Below are 27,278 nucleotides of genomic sequence, written 5' to 3'. Positions count from 1 at the left end.
ACTGAAGCTCAGTAGCAGCTGTGTTCATTCTCTACAAGATCAACTGAAGAAATTTATCAAAAATCCTTAGACAACACTTTCCCATTGCAAAACCACTTCCATCTAGAAGGAAAAAGGCAGCAGTTACATGGCAACATTAGTACATGCGAGTTCACCTCGAAACAACTCACCATTCTGACAAAGTATGTTACCATTCCTTCAGTGTCACTGGGTCAAAATATTGGAGCTCCCCTCCGTACAGCTTTATGGGTCAACCTACAGAACGTGGACAGCAACAATTTAAGAAGTCATCTCATCACCACTTTTTTTGGGCAACTCTGGATGGGCAATAAATGCAAACCGAGCCAGAAATGTATACATCCCAAGACTGATTTTTTTTTGTTGAAAATCATTTTCTCCTTGAAATGTATTAATATCAGATGTATTAGTCCCATGATATATTAAGCAGTCTGAAGCAGCAAAGATAGAAGTCAAATGTATTATCTTAAGCTCCCAGTGAACACTACCTGTACATAATCTGATCTTCAAATAAGGAACCCAGTAACAGCTTCTAATAGTTAGAAAAGGTTTTTTTAAAGGAAGTCTTTTTCTCACTATTTACTTTAACCTTAATACAAATGCTGTCACTTTCCCATCTAAAATTACTGTTGTGGTAGGAACTTAGAGCAAAAATGGGAAAAATCACTGACTAGTCAACAGCACCATTGCAGTTAAACAATAATTTAGGACCAGCTTAGGCAATGACCACTAAAGATACTGTAATTCAGACTTGAATTAAACTTAAAAGAACAAAAAAGCTCCAGGTGGCATTAAATACCACAAAATATCAAAAAATGAACATAAAATTTCCTGCAAGCATTTTAAAGGCATCAGGTCCTCTATCTAAAATTATCCTGTTCAGAACAATGTATCAAACTATGTTTCCTGAATGTGATCCGTCTGAACCAGATAAATAAGCCATTTAAATTAAATTCCTATCATCAATAAAAGCCTTTGTTGTCTAACATATTAGGTCTGTCTGAAAACCATCTTAATCTTGAAAAAGAAAACATGCTCAACATTTGAACATCAGTTATGAAGGAAGCTCACCATCACAATATACCATCTAGAATTGACACAGCACCTATCCCAATGGAAGCATATTAAAAAGATATCTTGGACTGACACAAAACCTAAACCATGTAAGCACGATTACAAAGTGGACATAAATACAAATCCATAACAGTTAGACAACGTCGATAGATTTTGCATGGTTGATCTATCTTTGGCCCAATAGCCAATACAGGTAAGTCTAGTAAAATGCCGGTTGTGTGTCATTATGCATGCATTAAGAAAAAAGGCCTAAATTTTAATGTTTTGTGCAAGGCATCAGGCACTCGAGGAGGACATTGAATGTGCCAGTATAAAAAGGGAAGGTTTGAACAAGATGTGGTTTATTGCATGTTAGCAACTAGGTACAGCTTATGTTGATATGATAGGTATTATTACAGAAACTATGGAGAGGAACTGATGCTTGGTTTCACTTCTTTGAGATTCAGAGCTGTACTGCTGACTACTCCATGTGATATTACTATCATTGGTGGTATTTATGGCACCATTCTGGCAGTGTTAACCCTTTCAAAACCCATTCAGCCTCTGATAAAACAAGGTCTACTATTAGCTGGCCAAAGCATGTGCCTGATTTATGTGGTAGTCAAATAGTGTGGTGCTGGAAAAGCACAGCAGGTCAGGCAGCATCCGAGGAGCAGGATAGTCGACATTTCGGGCATAATCCCTTCATCAGGAATTTCTGATAACATTCCTGACAAAGGGGTTATGCACAAAATGTCAATTCTCCTGCTCCTTGGACACTGCCTGACCTGTTGTGCTTTTGTAGCACCACACTTTTTGACTCTGATCTCCAGCATCTGCAGTCCTCACACTCTCCTGATTTGTGTGGTAGCCTGTAGACTCTAGTCAGTTTTTAATAAGTAGTGCAACCACAAAGGACCAGTTGCATATATTTTGAATTATCTTTCTATGACTCAAAATTGGAAATGATCTTCTTGGCTCCACAGAAAAAATGAGTGCAACAATACCATGCACTCAACCAGTATTCTTTCCTAAGTCATGGTATTATGTATGTAAGAGGCATCATTCAAATTTTATGCTCACAACACTGAATGATGAGCTACCATTCAGGACTCTTCGGTGGACATTCCAATCTACGTGGTAAAAGTTATCAAAAAGGTTAGTTCTTTCAAAAGCAAATGTTCATGAGAATCCTGAAGGACCCCACCATTTTCACAGCACTCATATTACATCTATTTTGTATAACAACTTGGCTGTGGTGATATCATTCTCATTCCTCAGTGAGAGATTTTGCACATTTAAGACAATATTATTGATCTGATCGTATAATCTTGGTTAACAAGTCTGTGAAATACTGAAGACGTGCTTTATTGTTTTTTAGATAAGTCATTAAACTGAAGCCCAGTTTGCCAGCTGAGGTGGGCATAATAGATCTCATGGTACAACAGAAAGAAGAGCAGGAAAACCTGGCTCATATTCCATTTTCGATCTGAATATCCGATTATTCATTCATTTACAGTTGATGGAAATTTGGTGTGCCTAAATAAACTGTTCTGTAGGAGTTGACTTTGATGTACTTTGGGACATTTTGATGATTTGACAGCCACTATATGAACAAAAATAATTTATTTCTCATTTCTTTAGCAGCACATACTTAGTGGAGAACGCTTCTTCAATAGAGCTTGAGTTTTGAATCACACAACCACTGCAAAATCAAAAGAATATCTTCGAGTGTTTCTTTTATTCCATGCATAAAAATGAGTGGCATACATAAAATCATTTTTACAATTATTGCAAAATAAATCAAATTCTGCTCATAATCTGTAACTGATTTTAAAGCAGGTGTTTTCAAGCCCCAGGAAACAGGATACTCAGCAACTTAAAATGATAATTTGTTTCCACAAAAATTGCATTAAATTCATTGAACTATGATACTCAACTGCAATTGTATTAAAATATTCCATTGTGTACTCAGTAGCAAAATTACTGGTTTTATTATAACGTCAAAAGAAATTTGACAATGAACTAGTTTGTTGCATTCACTTTTTAAGACATTTCAAAACATATTATAATTTACTAATAGTCTACTGGTAAGTAACCTACTTTCTTCTCAAATACTCAGGGGATCATGTCCTTGGGTCCTTTGCTGCAAAGGCAGCAATAAGGCAGCAGCACAGTGGCTCAGTGGTCAGCACTGCTGCCTCACAGTGGCAGTGGGACCTGGGTTCACTCCCTGCCTCAGGTGACTGTCTGTGTGGAACTTGTACATTCTCCCTGTGTCTGTGCAGGTTTCCTCACACAATCCAAATATGTGTTGGTTGGGTAGATTGACCATGCTAAATTGGCCATAGTGTTAGATGCATTAGTCAGGGTAAATATATGGGAGGGTGGGTGGGTTGGTGTGGACTTGTTGGGCTGAAGGGCCTGTTTCCATACTGTAGGGAATCTAATCTTAAAGCAAAATACTGCAGATGCTGGAAATCTGAAACAAACACCGAGTGCTAGAGGAAACACAGCAGGTCTGGCAGCATCTGTGGAGGGAGAAAGAGAGTTAATGATTTGAGTCCAGTATTTTCAGAACTGTACTGGTATCCTGGAGTGGACTGGTATCTCTAGCACAGTGGCATCTCTTAAAGCAAATGGACAAGCAATGTTAATCTGGAGCTGACCTGCGTGTTTTGTTGACAGTTCCGGCATTTGCCCTGAATGTGGCAGACACAAAAATATTGGTGCCTTACCTGTATGCAGGAACCCGGTGGTCCTGCTATGTAAAGTGGTGCATGGGCAGGTTGTCCTCTTCCTCCAATACTTGCAATGGAGGCCTCGACACCAGACCATGCCAGCCTGGTCAGAGGTCACCTTCTGGCAAAGTGCACTCTTAGCTGTCTGGAGAAATGCGTAGCAATGTGAGATGGCCAATGATCTTCTCCACTGCAACAGCATAAGAGCTGTCATCTACTTTCCAATACCTCACACCCATTCTATCACTGCCACTTTATCCACCTCCTACTAAGGCTTTTACTCTACCACTCTCACTGTTATCTGCAACATCTTCTTTCACTAACTGTCAACTGGCCCAATCCTCCCTCTGCACTGCCTATTCCATCAGTCAGGACACCTTCTCCTCCAGAAGTAAACGTTTTGCCACCCACTTTCATCTCCCAAAGTAGCTGCTTGTCTGTCATTCCATGAGGAAGGTAGCCCACAATAGGACAGCAAGAATAGAGACAGACTGTTAGCTGCCCATCATTCATCTCCTCATCTATTTCAAGGAGACAATACTGACTCTGACTACCCCAAGTGACTGACTGACCACATACAAGCCACTAGCCTGGTATCAGAGGTTGCCCTTGATGTACTGTGCAGCAATTCTGATTGATGACAATCTCCTTTGACTTGACAGAAGACTACTGACAACCATCTTATGGACACCCATCCTTGGAAGCTGTTTTGGGGTAGAAGTGACCTGTACAAGAAGGATGGATTGCACCTAAATTGGAAGGGGACTAATATACTGGCAGGGAGATTTGCTCGAGCTGCTCGGGACGATTTAAACCAGTAACGTGGGGGGACCCAGGGAGGTAGTGAGGAAAGATTTCAATCTGAGATTGGTACAGCTCAGAACAAAGACGAGTCAAACAGTCAAGTTAGGCAGAGACAAAACAGAGAACAAGGTAGGGCTGATAAATTAAACTGCATTTATTTCAATGCAAGAGGCTTAACACGGAAGAGGCCTAAGAAGGCAGATTAACTCAGGGCATGGTTAGGATGGGACTGGATATCATAACAATTACAGAAATGTGACTCATGGATGGACAGGACTGGCAGCTTAATGTTCCAGGATAAAAAATGCAACAGGAAGGACAGAAATGGAGGCAAGAGAGGAGGGGAAGTGGCGTTTTTGAGAAGAGATAGCATTATAGCTGTACTGAGGGAGGATATTCCCAGAAATACATCCAGGAAAGTTATTTGGGTGGAACTGAGAAATAAGAAAGGGATGATCACCTTATTGGGATTGTATTATAGATCCCCTAATAGTCAGAGGGAAATTGAGAAACAAATTTGTAAGGAGATCTCAGTTATCTGTAAGAATAATAGAGTGGTTGTGGTAGGGGATTTTAGCTTTCTAAACATAGACTGGAACTGCCATAGTGTTAAGGGTTTAGATGGAGAGGAATTTATTAAGTGGGTACAAGAAAATTTTCTGATTCAGTATGTGGATGTACCTACGAGAGAAGGTGCAAAACTTAACCTATTCTTGGGAAATAAGGCAGGGCAGGTGACTGAGGTGTCAGTGGGGGAGCACTTTGGGGCTAGCGAACATAGTTCTATTAGTTTTTAAAGTGATGGAAAAGGATAGACCAGATCTAAAAGTTGAAGCTCTAAATTGGAGAAAGGCTAATTTTGACAGTGTTAGGCCAGAACTTTCAAAAGCTGATTGGGGGCAGAGGTTCGCAGGTAAAGGGATGGCTGGAAAATGGGAAGCCTTCAGAAATGAGATAACAAGAATCCAGAGAAAGTATATTTCTGTTAGGGTGAAAGGAAAGGCTGGTAGGTATAGGGAATGCTGGATGACTAAAGAAATTGAGGGTTTGGTTAAGAAAAATAAGGAAGCATATGTCAGGTATAGACAGGATAGATTGATTGAATCCTTAGAAGAGTATAAAGGAAATAGGAGTATACTTAAGAGAGAAATCAGGAAGGCAAAAAGGGGACATAAGATAGCTTTGGCAAATAGCGTTAAGGAGAATCCAAAGGGTTTTTACAAATATATTAAGGACAAAAGGGTAACTAGGGAGAGAATAGGGCCCCTCAAAGATCAGCAAGGGCGGCCTTTGTGTGGAGCCACAGGAGATGGGGCAGGTACTAAATGAATATTTTGCATCAGTATTTGATGGGACACAGAAGGGACATGGAAGATCTCAAATGTAGGGAAATAGATGGTGACATCTTGAAAAATCTTGAAGTGCTGGAAGTCATGAAATGGGTAAAGGTGGATAAATCCCCTGTACCTGATCAAGTGTACCCGAGAACTCTGTGGAAAGTTGAGAAGTGATTGCTGGGCCTCTTACTGAGATATTTGTATCATCGATAGTCACAGGTGAAGTGCCGGAAGACTGGAGTGGCTAACATGGTGCCGCTGTTTAAGAAAGGTAGTAAGGACAAGCCAGGAAACTATAGACCAATGAGCCTGATGTCAGTGGTGGGCAAGTTTTTGGAGGGAATCCTGAGCAACAGGATGTACATGTGTTTGGATAGACAAGGACTGATTAAGGATAGTCAACATAGCTTTATGCATGAGAAATCATGTCTCATAAAGTTGATTAAGTTTTTTGAAGAAGTAACAAAGAGGATTGATGAGGGCAGAGCAGTAGATGTGATCTATATGGACTTCAGTAAGGTGTTCAACAAGGTTCCCAATGGGAGACTGGTGAGCAAGATTAGATCTCTTGGAAAACAAGGAAAACTAGCCATTTGGATACAGAACTGGCTTGAAGGTAGAAGACCGAGGGTGGTGGTGGAGGGTTGTTTTTCAGACTGAAGGCCTGTGACCAGTGGAGAGCCACAAAGATCGGTGCTGGGTCCACTACTTTTCATCATTTATATAAATGATTTGGATGTGAGCATAAGAGGTACAGCTAGTAAGTTTGCTGATGACACCAAAATTGGAGGTGTAGTGGACAGCAAAGAAGGTTACCTCAGATTACAACAGGATCTTGATCAGATGGGCCAATGGGCTGAGAAGTGGCAGATGGAGTTTAATTTAGATGAATGCGAGGTGCTGCATTTTGGGAAAGCAAATCTTAGCAGGACTTATACATTTAGTGATAAGGACGAAGAAGGGTTGCTGAACAAAGAGATCTTGAAGTGCAGGTTCATAGCTCCTTGAAAGTGGAGTCACAAGTAGATAGGATGGTGAAGAAGCTGATTGGTACACTTTTGTTTATTGGTCAGAGTATTGAGTACAGGACATTGGTTAGGCCACTGTTGGAATATTGCGTGCAATTCTGGCCTCCTTCCTATCAAAAAGATGTTGTTAAACTTGAAAAAGTTCAGAAAAGATTTACAAGGATGTTGCCAGGGCTGGAGGATTTGAGCTTTCAGGAGAGGTTGAAAAGGCTAGTGCTATTTTCCCTAGAGCTTCAGAGGCAGAGGGTGACCTTATAGAGGTTCATTAAATAATGAGGGGCATGGATAGGATAAATAGACAAAGTCTTTTCCCTAGGTTGGGGGAATCCAGAACTAGAGGGCATTGGTTTAGGGTGAGAGGGGAAAGATATAAAAGAAACCTAAGGGGCAACTTTTACGCTCAGAAGGTGGTACGTGGTGGAGGTTAGTACTATTGCAACATTTAAAAGCCATCTGGATGGGTATATGAATAGGAAGGGTTTGGAGGGATATGGGCCAGGTATTGGCAGGTGGGACTAGATTGGGTTGGGATATCTGGTCGGCATGGACAGGTTGGACTGAAGGGTCTGTTTCCATGCTGTACATTTCTATGACTCTATGACTTTATCAAGCTCCCTGGCTTTGTGCTTGTGCTTCTGGGCAGGAGTGTGCTTCTGATATCTATTACCGACAGGCAAGGCACAGAAAGGCAAGGCAAGACAGTTATTCTGTGACCATCCAGGTAAGCTCAAATTGAATGAACACTAAGAGAGCAAGTAAATAGCTTGCAGGTTGAATTGAAATTATTGTTATGTGTACCAAGGCACAGTGAAAAGCTTTGTCTTGCAAGCAATACAGGCATATCACAGAGTTAAGTAGCATAGCTTAGTAAATAATAAGTAAACAATGGCAAAAACAAAAACACAGGTACAGGTGAATGTTAAGAGTTTGTGAGTCCATCCAGTATTCTAACAACAGCAGGGTAGAAACTGTTTTGAAACCGGCTGGTGCCTGTGTTCAGGCTTCTGTACCTTCTCCCTGATGGTAGAGGTTGTAGAAAAACATTGCCAGGGTGGGATGGATCTTTGAGAATGCTGGCGGCCTTTCTTTGACAGTGGGCCTGGTAGATGGATTCTATAGATGGGAGGTTGGCCTTTGTGATTGTCTGGGCCGAGTTCACCACTCTCTGTAACCGTCTCTGATCTTGAATGGTACAGTTGCCATACCATGTAGTGATATATCCAGACAGAATGCTCTTGATGGTGCACCTATAAAAGTTGGCAAGGGTATTCGCCATCATGCCAAATTCCCTCAGCTGCCTGAGGAAGAAGAGATTTTGTTGGGCCTTTGTAGCCAGTGCGTCCACATGAAGAGACCAAGAAAGCTGGTTGCGGATGACCACTCCCAGGAGCTTGACACTCTCCACTCATTCTACCTCTGTGCTGTTAATGTTTAGGGGGACATGAGTAACATCCTGCCAAATATCAATAATGAGTTCCTTGGTTTTGCCGGCATTGAGAGCTAGGTTGTTTTCAGTGCACCATTTTTCCAGATCTTCTACCTCCCGTCTGTAGTCTGTTTCATCGCCATCTGAGATTTGACCAACTATGGTGATGTCATCAGCGAACTTGCAGATGGCATTAATCTGTTATTTGGCAATGCAGTCATGGGTATTCAGTGAGTACAGTAGGGGCTGAGTACACACCTCTGGGGGGGCTCCAGTGTTGAATGTTAGTGAGGAGAAAATATTGTCCCCAGTCTTCACTGATTGTGACCTGTGGGTCAGGAAGCTGAGGATCCAGTTGCAGAGAGGCGGACTTAGTCCAAGATCACTAAGTTTAGTAGCCAGTCTTGAGGGGATAGTAGTGTTGAAGGCTGAACTGTAGTCAATGAGTAGGTATCTTACGTAATTGTTTTTGGTGTGAAGAACTTCTTGGGAGGAGTGAAACTCAAGTGATATGGCATCTGACAAGGACCTGTTGGTCCAATAGGCAAATTGGAGTGGGTCAAGAGTAGTAGGGATGTTGGAGTTGATTAATGCAATGACCAGCCTTTCAAAGCACTCATGACCACCGAAGTTAGGGCCACTGGGCGGTAGTCATTGAGACACGCTCCATGAGTGTTCTTAGGCACAGGGATGATGTTGGCCCTCTTGAAACAGGTAGGGACAGCGGCCTGCTGCAGGGAGAGGTTGAAGATATCCAAGAAGACCACTGCCAGGTGATCCGTACATGCTCTGAATGCACGGCCTGGTACTCTGTCTAGTCCAATCACTTTCCTTAGCAGCCTAGTCCACTCTATAAGTTAGGTGTCAGCACAAAGTTTCCTTGCTGCGATATTACAATGATAGTTGACATTGCACTCTGAAATGCATCATTGATGTGCAGGAGCATGCTATAAATGGACAGAAGGCTTTTCATCGGGGTTCTCAGAGCATGGTCCATATCACATGCAAATATTGTTGTACATGAGTTGCATGTGGTTGATGCCATGAAACCATCAGTTGTTTGTGCCTGATGCCCAATGTAGATGTCATTTGAAGCAAATTGTAAGCTGAAGCCACTCTGACTTCCATGTTAAGACCAAAAGACCATAAGAAATAGGAGTGGAAGTAAAGCCATTTGACCCATCGAGTTCACTCCACCATTCACTCATGGCTGATGGGCATTTCAACGCCACTTACCCACACTCTCCCCATATCCTTTAATTTCTTGTGAGATTAAGAAGTTATCAATCTCTGCCTTGAAGACATTCAACATCCCAGCCTCCACTGCGCTCCGTGGCAATGAATTCCACAGGCCCACCAGTCCCTGGCTGAAGAAAATTCTCATTATCCAGTATGCTCACTGTGGATAGGATGATAGAAAGCTCTGTTTGAAAGATCCAATCTGCAGTTAATAAAGTTGTGAACAGATATATACTCCCTTAATAGACAATTCAGCACTGCCTTGCAATTAGCTTATCATGATATCTGTAACTTATTAAAAGATGCAGCAAGTTGTTTCTTATTACCTGTTCCTGTTCCTGATTACCAGCGAGTTGTTCCTGTATGACCACACATTTCTCCACATGGAATTTCATCCTCCATATATCTGTCCACTTCACCAACCTATTTGAAATTTCCACACTATTGTCCTCACCATCCACAGTTTAAAGCTCGTCCAAATTTTGTGTCATCCACAATCTTCCCTTGTATGATCTATGTTGTTTATGTATCTATCAGGAAAAGTAAGGCTCCCAATGCCAACTCCGGAGAACTCCACTAAAAACCTTCCCTCAGCCGAAGACATACCGATTTAACCATTGCTCTCTATTTCCTAGTCCTCATCCAATTTGTATCCATGTTGCTACTGTTTCTTTTATTCCACAGCCTCAAACTTTGCTCACAAGACAGTTGTCTAGCACTTGATTGAAAACCTTTTGGAGGTTCATGTATACTACATCAACGGCCTTGTTGTCATCAACCCTCAGCAATGTGAGTGGGCAAAAGGAATACCCAATAAGCTGGATGTCTGTCCGATTTCTGCTCCTACATTTTATGATATACAAAAGGGAGTCTTGCCTATCAACAGCTGAAATAATTTGGTTCAATGGAACCTCAATGACATAATAAGCTATTCTTCATTATTCAAAGTATTATCAGTCCTCAAGTCAGGTAACCAAATTGTTCATTCATGAGTAGATTTAGATAAATAGTTTAAAGAAGGAGGAGACAGAGAGATTCAGAGATTTTGGGAATTCCAGAGCACCTTGTCAGTTGAATATCTGCTTGCCAATGGTGGAGCATTAGAAATGGGGGATGTAAGTAGTCATTAATGAAGGAATCTGGAATTCTTCGAGTTCTGCTGTGTTCGAGGCTGTCTCAGCAATAAAAGGCAGGGCAGGATGGTAAAGCTACATGTAGATTTGAATATTATGATGAGAATTTTAAAGTTGAAGCATTGACAGATTGAGCACTAATGTAGGTTAGCAAATGCAAGGAGAAATTGGGAATTCTGCCGTGGACTACACAGTACTTTGTAATCATGTTTAGTTGTGAAAATAAGGCACTTACGAAATACTGCAAGAACGTGGAAACTCTAGTATATGCTTTCTGTGAACAACAAACTGTGGTGGCCATCCAAAATTGGAAAAAATACCCTGACTGAAACTCCCATTTAAAAATTTTGTAATTACATTTGTAAATGTAAAATTATACACACTATTTAATATGTGTATTAACTGAGTCAAAATGCCAGTGGGAATGAAAAGCATGGATGTTTTTGACATATGAATCTAGCCTGCCAACACCCTTCAGGCAGGTTATAATCTCACATAAAAACGGAGCATTGAAGAAGTTGCATCATTGTATCCATTTAACTTGTGAGTGGATACAAATCAATTAGCTCGACCTTATTTCCTGAACCAAAGAAAAAGATATTAAAAGGTAATGGACGTGGTGAACTTATTTTATTTAAAATTTTGAGATCCAATAACCAAAATAAAGCCTTACTTTCATTTTTAAATATCTGAAGAAAAGCCACAAAATGACCAGTTTTACAGACCTAGTTTGTTGCAATAGCTTTGCAGACATTTTCAAAGAACAACTTTGCATGATTTTTCCATCTAACCAACAAGATAGCTGCTTGGATTGGGTCTAGACTCTTCCTCCGCTACATTGATGACTGCATTGGTGCCACCTCGTGCTCCCGCGAGGGGGTTGAGCAATTCATCAACTTCACCAACACATTCCACCCTGACCTTAAATTTACCTGGACCATCTCTGACACCTCCCTCCCCTTCCTGGACCTCTCCATCTCCATTAATGACGACCGACTTGACACTGACATTTTTTACAAACGCACCGACTCCCACAGCTACCTGGATTACACCTCTTCCCACCCTACCTCTTGCAAAAATGCCATCCCGTATTCCCAATTCCTCCGTCTCCGCCGTATCTGCTCCAAGGAGGACCAGTTCCACCACAGAACACACCAGATGGCCTCCTTCTTTAGAGACCGCAATTTCCCTTCCCACGTGGTTAAAGATGCCCTCCAACGCATCTCGTCTACATCCCGCACCTCCGCCCTCAGACCCCACCCCTCCAACCGTAACAAGGACAGAACGCCCCTGGTGCTCACCTTCCACCCTACCAACCTTCGCATAAACCAAATCATCCGCCGACATTTCCGCCACCTCCAAACAGACCCCACTACCAGGGATATATTTCCCTCCCCACCCCTTTCCGCCTTCCGCAAAGACCGTTCCCTCCGCGACTACCTGGTCAGGTTCACGCCCCCAAACAACCCACCCTCCAATCCTGGCACTTTCCCCTGCCACCGCAGGAACTGTAAAACCTGCGCCCACACCTCCTACCTCATCTCTATCCAATGCCCTAAAGGAGCCTTCCACATCCATCAAAGTTTTACTTGCACATCCACTAATACCATTTATTGTATCCGTTGCTCCCGATGCGGTCTCCTCTACATTGGGGAGACTGGGCATCTCCTAGCAGAGCGCTTTAGGGAACATCTCCAGGACACACGCACTAATCAACCACACCGCCCCGTGGCCCAACATTTCAACTCCCCCTCCCACTCTGCCGAGGACATGGAGGTCCTGGGCCTCCTTCACCGCCGCTCCTTCACCACCAGACGCCTGGAGGAAGAACGCCTCATCTTCTGCCTCGGAACACTTCAACCCCAAGGCATCAATGTGGACTTCAACAGTTTCCTCATTTCCCCTTCCCCCACCTCACCCTAGTTCTAAACTTCCAGCTCAGTAACTGTCTCCATAACTTGTCCGGACTTGTCCTACCTGCCTATCTTCTTTTCCACCTATCCACTCCACCCTCTCCTCCTTGACCTATCACCTTCATCCCCTCCTCTAGCTTATCTCTCCACACTTCAGGCTCACTGCCTTTATTCCTGATGAAGGGCTTTTGCCCGAAATGTTGATTTCGAAGCTACTTGGATGCTGCCTGAACTGCTGTGCTCTTCCAGCACCACTAATCCAGAATCTGGTTTTCAGCATCTGCAGTCATTGTTTTTACCTCTAGATTCAGGAACTGACTGAGTACCAAGTCAAAAGGTGTGTTGGTAGAAAAGCACAGCAGGTCAGGCAGCATCTGAGGAGCAGGAGATTAGTCACTTCAGGAATTTTGAAGGGCTTCTGCCTGAAATGTCAACTTGCCTGCTCCTCGGATGCGGCCTAATCTGTTGTGCTTTTCCAGCACCACACATTTTGACTCTGACTTTCCAGCATCTGCAGTCTTCGCTTTCTCCTCCTGCCTGAGTAGTAAGGATGGACACTACATGCTGCAACAAATCAAGGTTGTTTAGAACTGGTTATAAGGAAAGCAACTTTTGAAATAATGGGCAGCCATCTTTAAACTGATGTTAGTCTGATTATTGAAGAGAGTATATTCCATACGCCTTAATCCTATTCCAAGGCGCCCCTTTAAATATGTTGCTCTCAAAACTAATTTATAACATGCAAGAAGGGTCAGAATACCAGGTTCCTTACTGTACAACATGAAAATGCTCGAATGGCTCAGTGACATTCCCACAGAAATCTGCCAAGCCAAAAATGATCAGCATTTGCTCACCAAATATTTATGAGCACCGTAATGAAGAATCAAGACAGTGCATCATATCAAATGCCTGAGCAAAATAGGCAAATAACTTTTTATTTCTTTTCAACATGTACATGCAAGTCATGAGATCAACTTTGATGCAAGTCTTTAAAGTTGTGGCAAGAAAACAATTTCAACAAATTGTAGGTGTATATTGTCTGCATTTCAATGGTAATAATAACTAAGGTAGGTGATCCAATTCTCTCTGATCTTGCCAGCAGCTTCATTACATGCATAGACGTGCACAGATTTGGTTTGAGGACAATCTAATTATCAATCTTAAATTCTAACTCCATGCAGAATTGCGTTTTTTATTTAAGTCATTCATATATTGTGCTGTCAATAGCCAGGTAAACACCTACTGACCACAGGAGAAAGTGAAGAAAGTGAGGAGAAAGTGGAGAAAGTGATGCCTGAAACATTGATTCTCCTGCTCCTCGGATGCTGCCCGACCTGATGTGCTTTTCCAGCACCACACTCTCGACGTAATGACCATCCCTCATTTCTCTTGAGAAGGTGGTGGTGAACTGCTGCAATCCTTAAGGATGAGGGCTCACCTGAAGTGTTGCTTGGGAGGGAGACTGAAGATTTTGACCCAGTGACAATGGGGAATTGGTGCTATCGTTCCAAATGAGGATGGCTTGTGGCTCAGAGTGTACATGTGCACCTTGATGTTGTCATCCATCTTCTGCCCTTGTCCTTCTAGGTGGGAGAAGTCATTGGTTTTGATGGTGTTCTCTAAGGAACTTGGACAATAAAAAAATCCATTCACTGCATTTAACTTGCTTCCACCACTTCATTCCTTAATTCAAAACTGATACATTTGTATTCATAGCCCTATTTCAAAAATTTGAAAATCTTTTGGAGCTGGCTACTAAACTGTAAACCAGCAGACATCTCACTGTAATAATGTCAAGTTGTGAAATGAGTTCTTCACTAGATATCATGTAATGATCATACTCAGGCTTGTGTCAACATAAAGAATGAATTTCTGCACACAACAAGGGAGATTCTCACATAGTAAAATATAGGAGATTTAAATGACTTGATGCTTCATACTTCTCTTAATAGTTCCGGTCAAGCTTAGCTTGACAGTTCCAATCAGTTTAACAATTCCAATCATCTTATTCACTTGTTAATGTACATTCAAGTTTACTTTTATCAATCCAAAGGGTATCTCACCTCTCCCAAAGGTCAACTCATCTCTCCAAAATGGCAAACTTCCTCTTCCTAATCATAAAGTGCCACATCAATGATTATCACAGAAGGTAAAATCTCACTTTCTAGGGGTCGTATATTGCATTGGACAAAAGACTGGTTGCTAACAAGAAATAAAGAATGGGCACAAATGGGCACAGTTGTCAAGATTTGAACAGGAATTAGTACTGGGGACCACAACTGTTTACAACTTATTGAAATGACTTGGATGAAAGAACTGAAAGTACATTTGATAAGTTTGCTGATGACATAAGGTTAGGAAGGAAAGTAAATTTTAAAAAGGTAATGACAAGGTTACAAAAAGCAACTAAGAAGTTACATGAGTGGGAAATTGTCTGGCAAATAGAGTACAATGAGGGAAGATGTGAAATTGTATATTTTAGCAGAAAAGTAAAACTGAAGAATAATATTGAAACAATGAAACATTGAAGAGCTCTTAGGTGCAAAGGGGTCTGGTGATCTAGTGATTAAATCAAAAATGGTTAGTATGCAGTTACAGCAAGTATTTAAAAAGCTAACAGAATGTTATAGCTTATTGTGATGGGAAGTAAATTTATTAAGTGTACAATTCCCAAACTTGGGCTAAAATGTGCAACATTCACACCACACAAATGCCAATGGCCATCTCCAATAAGAGACAATCGAACCACAGCCCCTTGACAGTCAATGAATTTACCATCTATGTATCCCCACTGTCAATGTCCTGAGAGTTACTATTGATCAGAAACTCAACTGTACCCACCCTATAATTACAGTGGTTATAAATGCAGGTCAGAGGCTAGGAATGCTGCTGTGAGTAACTCGCCTCCTGATTCTCCATATTCTGTCCACCATCTCAAGACAAAATTCAGGAGTGTGATGGAACACTTCCCACTTGTCTGGATTGGTGCAGCTCCAGAAATACTCAATAATCTTGAGATCACCCAGGACAAAGCATCCTGTGTGATTGGCGCCACATCATAAGCATCCACTCCCTTCAACACTAGTGCTCAATAGCAGCAGTGAGTACTATCTGCACAATGTACTGCATAAAATTATCAAAGATCTTGAGACAGCACTTCTAAAACCATGACTACTCCCATCTCGAAGGACAAGGGCAACAGATACTTGGGAACACCACCACCTGCAAGTTCCCCTCCAAGCCACTCACCATCCTGACTTGGAAATATATCGCTGTTCCTTCACTATCACTGGGGTAAAACTGTAGAACGTCCCACCTAATGGGATTGTGAGTTAACCGACATTACTTGGACTACAGTGGTTCATTACCACCTTCACAAGGACAACTAGGGATGGACAATAAACGCTGACCAGCCAGCAATGCCCATGTCCTATGAGAGAGAAAGAAGAAATGACATAGATGATCTCTTCCAAATGAGTGCGCAGTAATATCTAAAAGAGTAACCTATGTCTTCAAAGAACTCTGGCAGATATAGACCTTCTCCTGAAAGGACTAAAGACCATGAGTTTTGTTTTGGCATCTCATGTGAGAAAATTATGAATGAGTGAAAGCATTTGCACTTTAAAATGTGTAGTTGACTTTGAGATCCTTGAATATGCAAAGTGTGGCATAACTTACAGTTTGATAGGGTGTAGTTTGAATCAGGTATACCAGTATTAAAACTGAGTAAAGGTAATTATGAAGACATGAGGGAGGAGCTGGCCAGGGTTGTTTGGAACTGGAGGGGAAATGGTGGAGCAGCATTGGTAATAGATTCTGGGGCAATTTGGAAGGCACAGCACAAATTCATCCCAATGAAGAATGAACATACTAAAGGGAGAATGAGGTAAAAACAATGACTGCAGATGCTGGAAACCAGATTCTGGATTAGTGGTGCTGGAAGAGCACAGCAGTTCAGGCAGCATCCAAGTAGCTTTGAAATCTTGGAAGCAAATGTGGCTGTGGTAGTGAGTTTGTTTCATGACATGGTTGAAGAGCTTCAGGGCAGAGGAAATGACCTGGGAGTTGCAGTGAGAGAGGGACTCCCTGAGATGATTTCGAAGCTACTTGGATGCTGCCTGAACTGCTGTGCTCTTCCAGCCCCACTAATCCAGAATAAAGGGAGAATGAGCCTGACAAGTGAAGTCAGGGAAGCATAAAAGACAAAATATGTAATGTGGGAAGCCTTTAAAACCAACAGAAGATGAAAACCAATAGGGGGGAGAAGATGAAATGTGAAGGTAAGCTAGATAGTAATGTAAAAGATTGCAAGAGATTTTTTAGACATATAAAAGGTAAGACTGAGGCAAGAGTGGACATGGAACTGCTGGAAAATGGTGTTGGAAAAGTGCTGATGAGAACATAAATAGTGGAGGAACTGAATAGGTAATTTGCAATAGTCTGCATGGTGGAAGACACCAGTAACATACCAACAATTTCAAGAGAGTGAGAGGGCAAAGGTAAATGTAGTACCATCACGAAGGAGAAGCTGCTGAGGATGTTGAATGGTCTCAGGGAAGATAATCACCCAGACCAGATGGACTATATTTCAGAGTTCTGAAGAAGATGGCTGAGAAGACGGTGGAGGCATTGGTGGTGATCTTTCAGAATCATTAGAGTCAGGGAAGTCATAGGGGACTGGAAAATAGCTGATGTAACACCCTTGTTTAAAAATGGTAGGAGGCAGAAGAGGGGAAATGATAGATTGGTTAACTTGACCTCATCTGTTGATAAGATTTTGGATTCCATTGTCAAGAATGAGATTATGGAGTAATTGGAAGTGCATGGTAAAATATGGCTGAGTCAGCACGTATTTGTCGATGGGAAGTCATGCCTGAACAAATCTGTTAGAATTCCTTAAGGATGTAACAAGCAAGTTAGACCAAGGAGAACCTGTGGACATGATCTTTTTAGATTTCCTGAAGGCCTTCGACAAGGTGCCGCTCAGGAGGCTACAGAATAAGATAACAGCCCTTGATGTTCAGGACAGGATACTGGCATGGATAGAGATTTGGTTGTTTGGCAGAATGCAGAGAGCAGGAATAAAGGGGTCATTTTCAAGATGACAGCCGGTGACAGGTTGAGTTCCATAGGAGTCCACATTGGGACTACAATTATTCATTTTATACATTAATAATCTGGATGAAGGAACTGAGGGCATTGTTGCTAAATTTGCAGATGGCACAAAGTAGGTGGAGGATTGGGTAGTGTTGAGAAGATGGGGCAGCTGCAGAAGGTCTTGGACAAGCTAAAAGCATGGATAAAGAAATGGCAAATGGAATACAATGTGGGAAAATGTGAGAATATGCACTTTGATTGGAATAATGCAGGCATAGATTATTTTTTAAATGGTGAAAGGATTCAGAAGTCTGAAGCACAAAAGGACTTATGAGTCATAGTTCAAGATTCCCTTACAGTTAATATGCAGGTTTAGTTGTCAGGTGGAAAGGCAAATGCTGACGTGAGGATTACTTTTGAGAAGGCTAGAATACAAGAGCAGGGGTGTACTGCTGATGCTCTAGAAGGCTCTGGTCAGACCACATGGGAATATTGTGAGCAGTTTTAGGCCCTGGATCTGAAGAAGGATGTGCTGATGTTGAAAGGGGTTCAGAAAAAATTTCCAAGAACGACCGCGGGGAATGGAAGACTTGTAATGTGAGGAGCGGTTGAGGACTCTGAGTCTGTACTTAATGAAGCTTAAGAAGGATAAGAGGGAATCTCATTGAAACTTACAGAATACTGCAAGGCCTGGATAGAGTGATTGTGAAGAAGATACTGTCACTAGTAGGAGAGCCGAGGACCCAAAGCACTGTTTCAGAGTGAAGGGTTGAACCTTTAGAACTGAGATGAGGAGAAATTTCTTCAGTCAGACAGTGGTGAATCTGTGGAACTCATTGCCACAAAAGACTGTGGAGATGAAGTCTTTGAATGCATTTAAGACAGAGATAGATAGTTTCTTAATTAGTAAAGGGAACAAAAGCTATGAGGAGAAGGCAGAAGAATGAGATTGCGAAGCCTCTATTGAATTGTGGAGCAGTCTTGATTGATCGAATGCCCTACTTCTCCTCTGATATCTTATGGTGTTATGGTCTTATTCCTCCCCTTCTCTCTAGCATAAATGATAGTTGCAAGATGGATGTCTATTAATCTCAGTGTTTCAAGCTCTTTGGCCACACTGAGGGGATAATCCTGAAAATGCCTCTCCAGTTACCTGATGCTGTGAGTGGTCATGTAGGTCAGCAGCAACTTCTGTACTTTAACTGTAATGTAAATTGTACAATTAAAAAAAAACATTTATTGTAAGTTTGAGCTTTTGGGGTTTTTTTAAATTAGTAGCCTGTGGATTTTCTGTTTGTTGAAATTAATTTGAAAGCATTTCTGAGGCCAGGGTGATTGCTTTTAAAATAGTTTTTGAGGCATGGTTTCAGAGTGAATGGCTTTTGTCCAGCACTAATCATTTTTTTTGTTTCTTTAAAAGCATTTAATGATCCAGCAACATAAATAATTGGGCCTCAAATTTTGTTAGAGACTTCTGGAACTTGACTTCTTTTAAGCTTAAGGGAAACACCCATGGCTTAGAGAGGGAGAATTTCAGTTTTACTTTGAGTGAGGCAGTTCTGTTAAGTTTTTGAGTGAGATCAGTGGTCCTGAGAAGGAAAGTATATCGTGAATTCGGTTACTTTGGAGTGAAGTTACTGCTTGTCCAGACCAGAAGTGTTTGGATAGAACACTCAAGAGGTTATTTGATACTGAGTATCTTTAAGAATGGCGTGTAATAGCTCCAGGAAGAAATTGACTGCAGTTCCAATATTTAAATTGAAGTCCTAAATAGCTTAAACTATTGAAGTGTTAATAATTGCAGAGACACTGTTTTGAGTTTTTTTTGGTAGGTGGTATAGCAGAGCTGTGTTTTGGGTACTAAACAAAAGCTGTTGCTATTCTTGTAATTTATCATGCAATGTTTTTGAGTTAATGGGATTACATCTTTACTGATTAAAATCTATGTTTTTTTGTTATAAGTAGATGCTATATTATATCTTAATTTCTTTTGTTAATAAACTACTTTTTTTTTTGAAAACAAATTCTGCAACACTGTGTGCTTATTTTTCAGCAAGAGACCAGTTTGTTCAAACCAAAACAGAATACCATCTATAAAGGTTTCAGTCTGGGATGTGACTTGGAGATATGCTTGCATAGCCCTGTTCGAAGCATCACTACATCAATTAATTTCAAGGCCAATGTTTATTAGAGAAGTTCAAAGAGTGAGTTGCTGTCAATTTGCTCACCTACTGATTTCCCAAAAGCTCTCTACCATCTATAATGCACACACCATGACTGGAAGAGAATAACTTAATTGTGATGAGTTAAAATCATAATACTACCTAACAGCATTGTGGGATTACCTTCAGCACATAGACCACTGTGATTCAAATAGACAGTTTATCACCATCTTGTCGAGTTAGCCAATGAGTACAAATCTTGTCACACTATCTATTTCTTGAGAATGGATTTATGAAAAAACAATTTTTCTTTGTGATTCCTACATTAGAAATATATTCATCTTTCCTAATCCATGCTAAAATGGCATCTTGGACAGGATTTTAATAACTATTTTTGCTAGGGCTAATCAATATTCCCTCCAAGTTATTAACATTTATTTTATAACCTGAAATATCATCAAATACCGCTAAAGTTGGAAAAAGAGCATAAAAGCAGTGAATGTCATCAGCTTTAAATGTTAAAGTACCATCTGCCGATAAAGCCATTTTACTCTCTCTCATAAATATGAATACCTTTGATCATATTATCTTGTTTAATGTATAGTGCCAGTGTCTCAAGAAATAAAATAAATAGATAGGGAACTAATGGACAGCCTTGTACTTCTTCAAAGGAAATCCTTTCAAACACAACCCATTACAACTCATAAAATAATACAAACCATTACATGAAATGGATATTCATTCTAAGAAATAACCAAAATAAAAGTGCAAGATAAGAAAATATAAAAGCCCATTTTGAAGAGCTCAATATTTTCCACAATATCTAAAAATCTAAATCACATTGAATATTCAGTTAGTCTGCAACATCAACAATGTTGATTTAAAGTCTTATGTTGCTGCCAATGCACCTCCCCTGAAGCTAGCTTAACAATTATGCCCTATTTCCCTCAACAGGCACTAACAAATTTTGCACAACTATTACTGGGGAAATGGAATATGGTGATAGGTTGATACATGAATAATGGCCTGTTCAACTTTGTCACTAAAATTATCAAAGAGAAGCACACCGCAATAAAAGCTGAACACAACAGAATAGATATTGATTTTGTATGACAGTGTAAAACAAGTGACACTGATTCAACCTCTCATTTCATATCTCATCCAATATGCAAATTTCTAATTTTTCCTTATAACAAATATAAAAATCTTATTTAAAGCAAACACTGTTATCCTCTAGAAACAGTAATTTCATCTAAATTTCAACATCGTGAGTTTCTACTAGGAATTATTGTTTAACAGATTTCCAGACAAAACCTAAATCTTAATTCATTTGAGCTCCACATGCAGCATTTTTAACAACTGAAGCAAAAAACAAAATCCCTTGTTGCAATTACCTGTGTTGGATAAGCATGTAATAACCTAAAAGGATTAATATCTTAAACATCACCCATTTACGAGGATATCATATGGACTTGGTGGGAGAACAGCTCAGGAACTCAAAGCAGTAAGACCCACTGTTCAGGTCTTCCTTATGTTTATCAATGACAATGATGAAATCGTTCTCAATTGTTAAATGGCGTGGGCAATGGCAAGTGTTGGAGGATACATCAAGAATAGAAAATGCCTGAATGTCCAATAATGCATAGACAAACTCCAGTTTTCCCTTTAAAACTTTCAATGGCTAAATGATTAAGTGGTGAACACTTAATTTTCATGCATTTGCATCTTACTATTCGCTAATCCCATCTCATATATGTGCAATTTGTGATTCTCCCATGCATTAGTGAGAAACTGGATGCCGGCAATGATAAAATTAAAAACCAAAGCATGGACCTGGTGAATGCAGCTCACCACTTCCTTCTCTGGGCCTCTACCTTCAGGTCTATTCATTAATCTCATTGCATTCTCCATGAGAAAAGACTGCCTCCATCTTTTATCCAAGACATCAACATCAGCAAAACACTAGCTTCCCTACATCTTCAAAGCCAGTCTCAGTTTAATTCAGAATTTCAAAGCAGCTTGTTCTGCTATAACGCGTGTTTCATCAGCATGAATTGGCTACAACGTGATTGACGAATTGTGGACGTTGTTTCGATAATGCCAAACTTTCTACTGAATGGGTATAGCAATCTTCTACAATGCGATTTTCTACTGTGCGAGGTTGCAGAGGAACAAATGCTACCTTCTAGCAGAACGACCTGTACTGTACTTTGGAGTTCACCGGCACCTTATATTTCAGTGCTCCTGCCTGTTTGCCTAACATGCAAGGATACACAGTCATGTCATTAACCTGAGCAGGATGCAACTCCTTTTAGCTTGCTTTCTTCGTGACAACTCATTTTGTGCTTATTTGGCTTTTAAAAAGCTAGTCATTTAAAAAGTACCCGGAGCTGCATCCTAAGTGCTGTAAACTGCAGGGTTATGGGCCATGGGCTGTCTTTGGGTCATCATAGACAAGATGGGCCAAATGGCCCCCTTCTGTGCTGTATTATTTCTTTCGTTCTATAGACAGAGCATATATGCCTTATCTTGTCTTTTAGCATATTTTCACACAGTGAGAATTTTCAAGCTCACAGTATCACTGACGACTTTCTGCTTAGAACAAAAAGCCAGAACTGAACAGTCAAAGGAGTGGACATATTGTCAATATCACACCTACAACTTACACGAGCAACCTAAGCAGCAAACGCATTGTTTGTGCTTCAATTAAATAGCCTTTTCTAAAGTCTAAAGGCAGTAGTCCTTAATGAAGTGGGACTATGCTCAGTCAAGGGGTGTCACCACATGTGATCAAGATCATCTTGGGTGGCATGGCAGCTCATTGGCTAGCACTTCTACTTCACAGCACCAGCCCTGGGTGACCCTCCTTGTGGAGTTAGTACATTCTCCTGGTGTCTGCATGGGTTTCCTCTGGGTGCTCCAATTTCCCCCCACAGTCCAAAGATGTGCAGGTTAGGTGAATTGGCCATGCTAAATTGCCCTTAGTGTCCAGGGATGTGCATAGGTGGTTTAGCTATGGGAAATGCAGGGTTACAGGGATAGGGTGAAGGGATGGCATGCTGTTGGGAGGTTTGGTGTGGACTTGATAGGCTGAATGGTCTGCTTCCACACAGTAGAGATTCTATGATGACATACTTTAGAATTTAATGCCTTTCATACATTAAATCATTGGCTCATTGCCATAATAATGGAAATTTTAAAATCAAACATTTGGAGACAGAGACTAGTCAATGTATATGAAACTCAGTATTGCTTTCATGAGATCCCACCAGAACAACATGCGGCCAGCTAGGACTCAGATAGTGGCTGGGGCAATGTTGTTTTGTGTACTAAGAGAAATGCCCAACATTGTAGAAGTTAAATGCCACCATCTTTCTGCTACCCCTAAATTTGCCACCGCACATAACTTCTACTGATGCTATTGGTCTACAACTCTTATCATAGAATGAAGTGTCTCATCTCTCTAGTCTTCAAACATCTTCCTGCCCTCTGCACTTCTTCCTCATTTACTTGGGATACCTTACCACCTTTGATAACCAGCACTAAACTTTATCCAGCCAATTTTATCACACTCAATTGTTCATGAAGAGAAGTTAATTGAATAAGCTGAAGAGAAAAAAAAAGACTCCTCTTGTGGAGAAGTTGAGACATCTGTATCCAGGGAACCAAGTGAGCTTCATTGTGCCGTGCTATGCTGCTTTCCCATTGCCATCATTGTGAACATAATTTTAAGCTTCTACCCTACATAACAACGAATGGCCTTACTTCTCCTATGTAGGCACCAGCTGCACTCACACAGTTGCTGCCCTGAAGAGCCCAGACCCTTAGTCCTCTCCCATCCCCAAGGACAAAGTCATAGATCACTCAGAAGATGCACTGACAAGGTTTTCTCCTGCACCCTTACTTCAAAGACCTTTCCTTTAATCAACTCTCTTCCTTGGATAGATTTGAGCCCACTTTCTAGTGAGCACATCAGTGTCACATCACTACAAATGGTCAAGTGAAAGATGACCAGCATTATGACATATAGATAGCTGCCAGACTCCAGGCAGGAGAGAACCTACTGTGCCAGCCAGACAGTCAGAGTCATAGACTCATACAGAACAGAAACAGACCCTTCAGTCCAACTCATCCATACTAACCAGACATCCCAATCTAATGTAGTCCCATTTACCAGCATTTGGCCCTTACCCATCTGAACCCTTCTTATTCATATACCCATCCAGATGACTTTCAAATGTTACAGTTGCACCTGTCTCCACCACTTCCTCAGGCAGCTCATTCCATACACGCACCACCCTCTGCTTGAAAAAGCTACCCCTCACGTCTTTTTAAAATCTTTCCTCTCTCACCTTAAAATCCTCTCGCTCTGGAATCCCCTACCAGCTCTGGCCTGTATCTGGCTATCTCCATGAACAAGATGGTGGTTGCCATGGAAAGCCAAGAGCAGCAGAATGCACACCGATCTGCACACCATTGCTTTAGCCATTTTAGTCAGCATCAGCAGCAAGTCGAGAGGAGGACGAGAGATCTCAACTCCAGCTGTCCCTTCCTCGCAACGAGACAGGTGCCCAGACAGAGGGGAAACTGCACATAGATCTCCCAGAAGCCACCATCAGGATCAAACAGAAATACCTGATCCATCCATCTCTACCCTGCCTATGATCCCTAACTACATAGAAGCTGCAGCCCAGGAATGGTCGTCTGAATCTTAGCAAGATACTCTTGAAGTATCTGATCCTTGAGCTATAAATCTTCACAGGATTATCCATCCACATTTCTAGGCCAACAGGGTGCATGATGGAACAGATTGTCTCCAACCTAGCTGTGGAATCCAGACTGCACCCAAACATTATAGAAAGAGGAACTATTTCTCTGGGGGCACATTGGTAATAGAGCTGATACATTACTGTAAATATATTTGCAAATGTGTAAATATGAATGCATTTCCAATTTTCACGTGCCTGATGAGCTGTCATGTTAGCTTTCAGACCAGGTTCTGGGCTGCCATGCCAGAGTCAATCAGCCTCTTCATATATTCCATGAAGAAAAGAGTTATATTGATAAGGCAAAAGCAAGAATTGCTGGAGGAACATTGAAAAGTCACCGGACAAAAAAAATTAACTCTGCTTTTCTCACCACACATGCTGCCAGATCTATTGAGTTTCTCCAGCACTTGCTGTTTTTCTTTCAGACCTTCACCATCACTAGTTCTTTGTTTTAGTCTCATGAAGAAGTATTGTCAATCCCCGAGATGCATCCTGGATAGCAGCATTTTTGAGGCATCCTTCAGTACTTACATTCTTGAGTACAGTCATGACTAGGCACATTAATGAGAAAATGGCTAAAGTCAAAGGTAATGTGGTCACCTTGTGCATATGATTATGCAATTAATCACAAATGCACATGATCACAGTGTTCCCATTTAGCCCTTGGCTTACTGCATAACCATGCCCACTAGTATGATCCACTGTCCCTCCTTTGAATCCAAGCTGGTGTGACCTGTGAAAACACTCCCTCTTTCAGTGTTCTCAGTTACAATGTCTATGTTTGCACTCAGTTGCCGGTAAAGCTATCACTGTAGATTGAAACTGTAGTCCTTCTGCAAGAATATGATTGTCTTTCTGCTTGATCCATTGTGGCTCCCAAGAATGCGTCCACTTTGACTTGCACTTTGTCTGGAATGTAGATGACACCAGAGTTGCATCTCATCAGGATAAGCCTGATTTGTTTTACATTCAGAAGCATTTTTGAAATTTCTTTTGATCCAGATAATATCATCAAAGGCTTGTTGACTGTCTCAACCTGAAAGCTCAGGTCCATCTTGAGTCTGCAAACCTTTCACATCCCCATGTAAATGCTTCATTCTCTATGTTTGCGTAACTCTGACTCTGACAGGACTTACTACGTAAAATGGACTGACTTTATTTTCTACCACTTTGCTCTTGATTAAAGATTGCTGCTAGCCATCTGAAATATGCTTGGATTATAATGTGATAAAATATCAATAAAAAGTGACTCATGCTTAAACCTTTTAAAAACAAGTCTGTTCCTCACACTATCATTTGCCTTTTTTGCCAAAAGGTCTTTTATGGATTGAGTAGAAATGGTCAAGTACATCAATAGGTGCCAGAAATTCACTGATGGTTTTTGTCTTCTTTGAATCTATCATGTTGCTTTGTTCTTGGATAATAGGAGTGGAATGATGGTTCAGTGGTTAGTAGTACTGCCTCACAGCACCAAGGACCTTGGTTCAATTGCACCCTTGGGCAACTGTTGCGTGGAGTTTGTAGCTGCGTGGGTTTGCTCTGGTTACCTCCCACTGTCCAAAGGTATGCAGGTTAAGGTGGATTGGCTGTGCTAAATTGCCTATAGTGTCTAGGATGTGCAGGCTAGGTGGGTTAGCCATGGGATATGCAGGGTTACAGGGATGGGGTCGTCTGTGTGGAATACTCTTCAGAGGGTCAGTGTGGACTTGATAGGCCAAATGGCTTGTTTCCACACTGTAGGGATTCTATGTCCTAGAAATGAAACTGTCATTCTTGACAACTGTTACTCGTTATCTTATGTAAGGTTTGGATATAGTTCCTTTAATACATCCCTGACATTCTAGATGTATTCTTTCTTTGCACTGCTGACATCCTACAGGTCATGCATATTCAAATGGTTCCTTGTTTCTCCTTCCAGAATTCTCAACATTGCCATTTGGAAAGTCTCTCAGACAAAGAAGATCCCATAGTGATAAGTAATGCCCATATCATATGCTGTAATATACGTAAACATCAATCACGATGTCAGTCTTAGGGCACATGACAGAATCTTCTGTTGGCATCAAGTTTTGTGAAAAATTTGTTTGATGCCAATTTTTTCAAAGTATCATTGACAGAAAAATAAGATTCTAACTCCTTTATTTTAACTGAGTAAGATTCATGCATAATCTTAGTTCTTTGTTCATCTTGAGAACAATGACTAGCCCTGAGCATCACTGTGTTGAATCTGACACTGACAATACAAGCCCACTTTTGATCCTATGGATCATTGAGATTTTATTTTGTCTATCAGAGGACGAGGAACGTTGTTGTAAGTGAACAAGCAGATGGTTTAATAACATGTTGTCGAGTTTATGATACTCATCCTTCAGTTGACCTAAACTTTTGAAGAGATTTTGAAGTTCTTGCCAGAAGTTGTCCTTCATCTTCAGTCTGAAGTGTTGTATTCAATCTCCCTATGTAAGCTGAATGAATAGCTGCAATTCTGCTCAACAATGAGGAAATGTGATTCCTCAGTACTTAGAGGTTTTCATTGACATTTCATCCTGTACAATGAA

The sequence above is a fragment of the Chiloscyllium punctatum genome, chromosome 3 (genome assembly GCF_047496795.1).
Source record: "Chiloscyllium punctatum isolate Juve2018m chromosome 3, sChiPun1.3, whole genome shotgun sequence".
NCBI classification, from domain to species: Eukaryota; Metazoa; Chordata; class Chondrichthyes; order Orectolobiformes; family Hemiscylliidae; genus Chiloscyllium; species Chiloscyllium punctatum.
Note: the sequence above shows the minus strand (reverse complement) of the source record.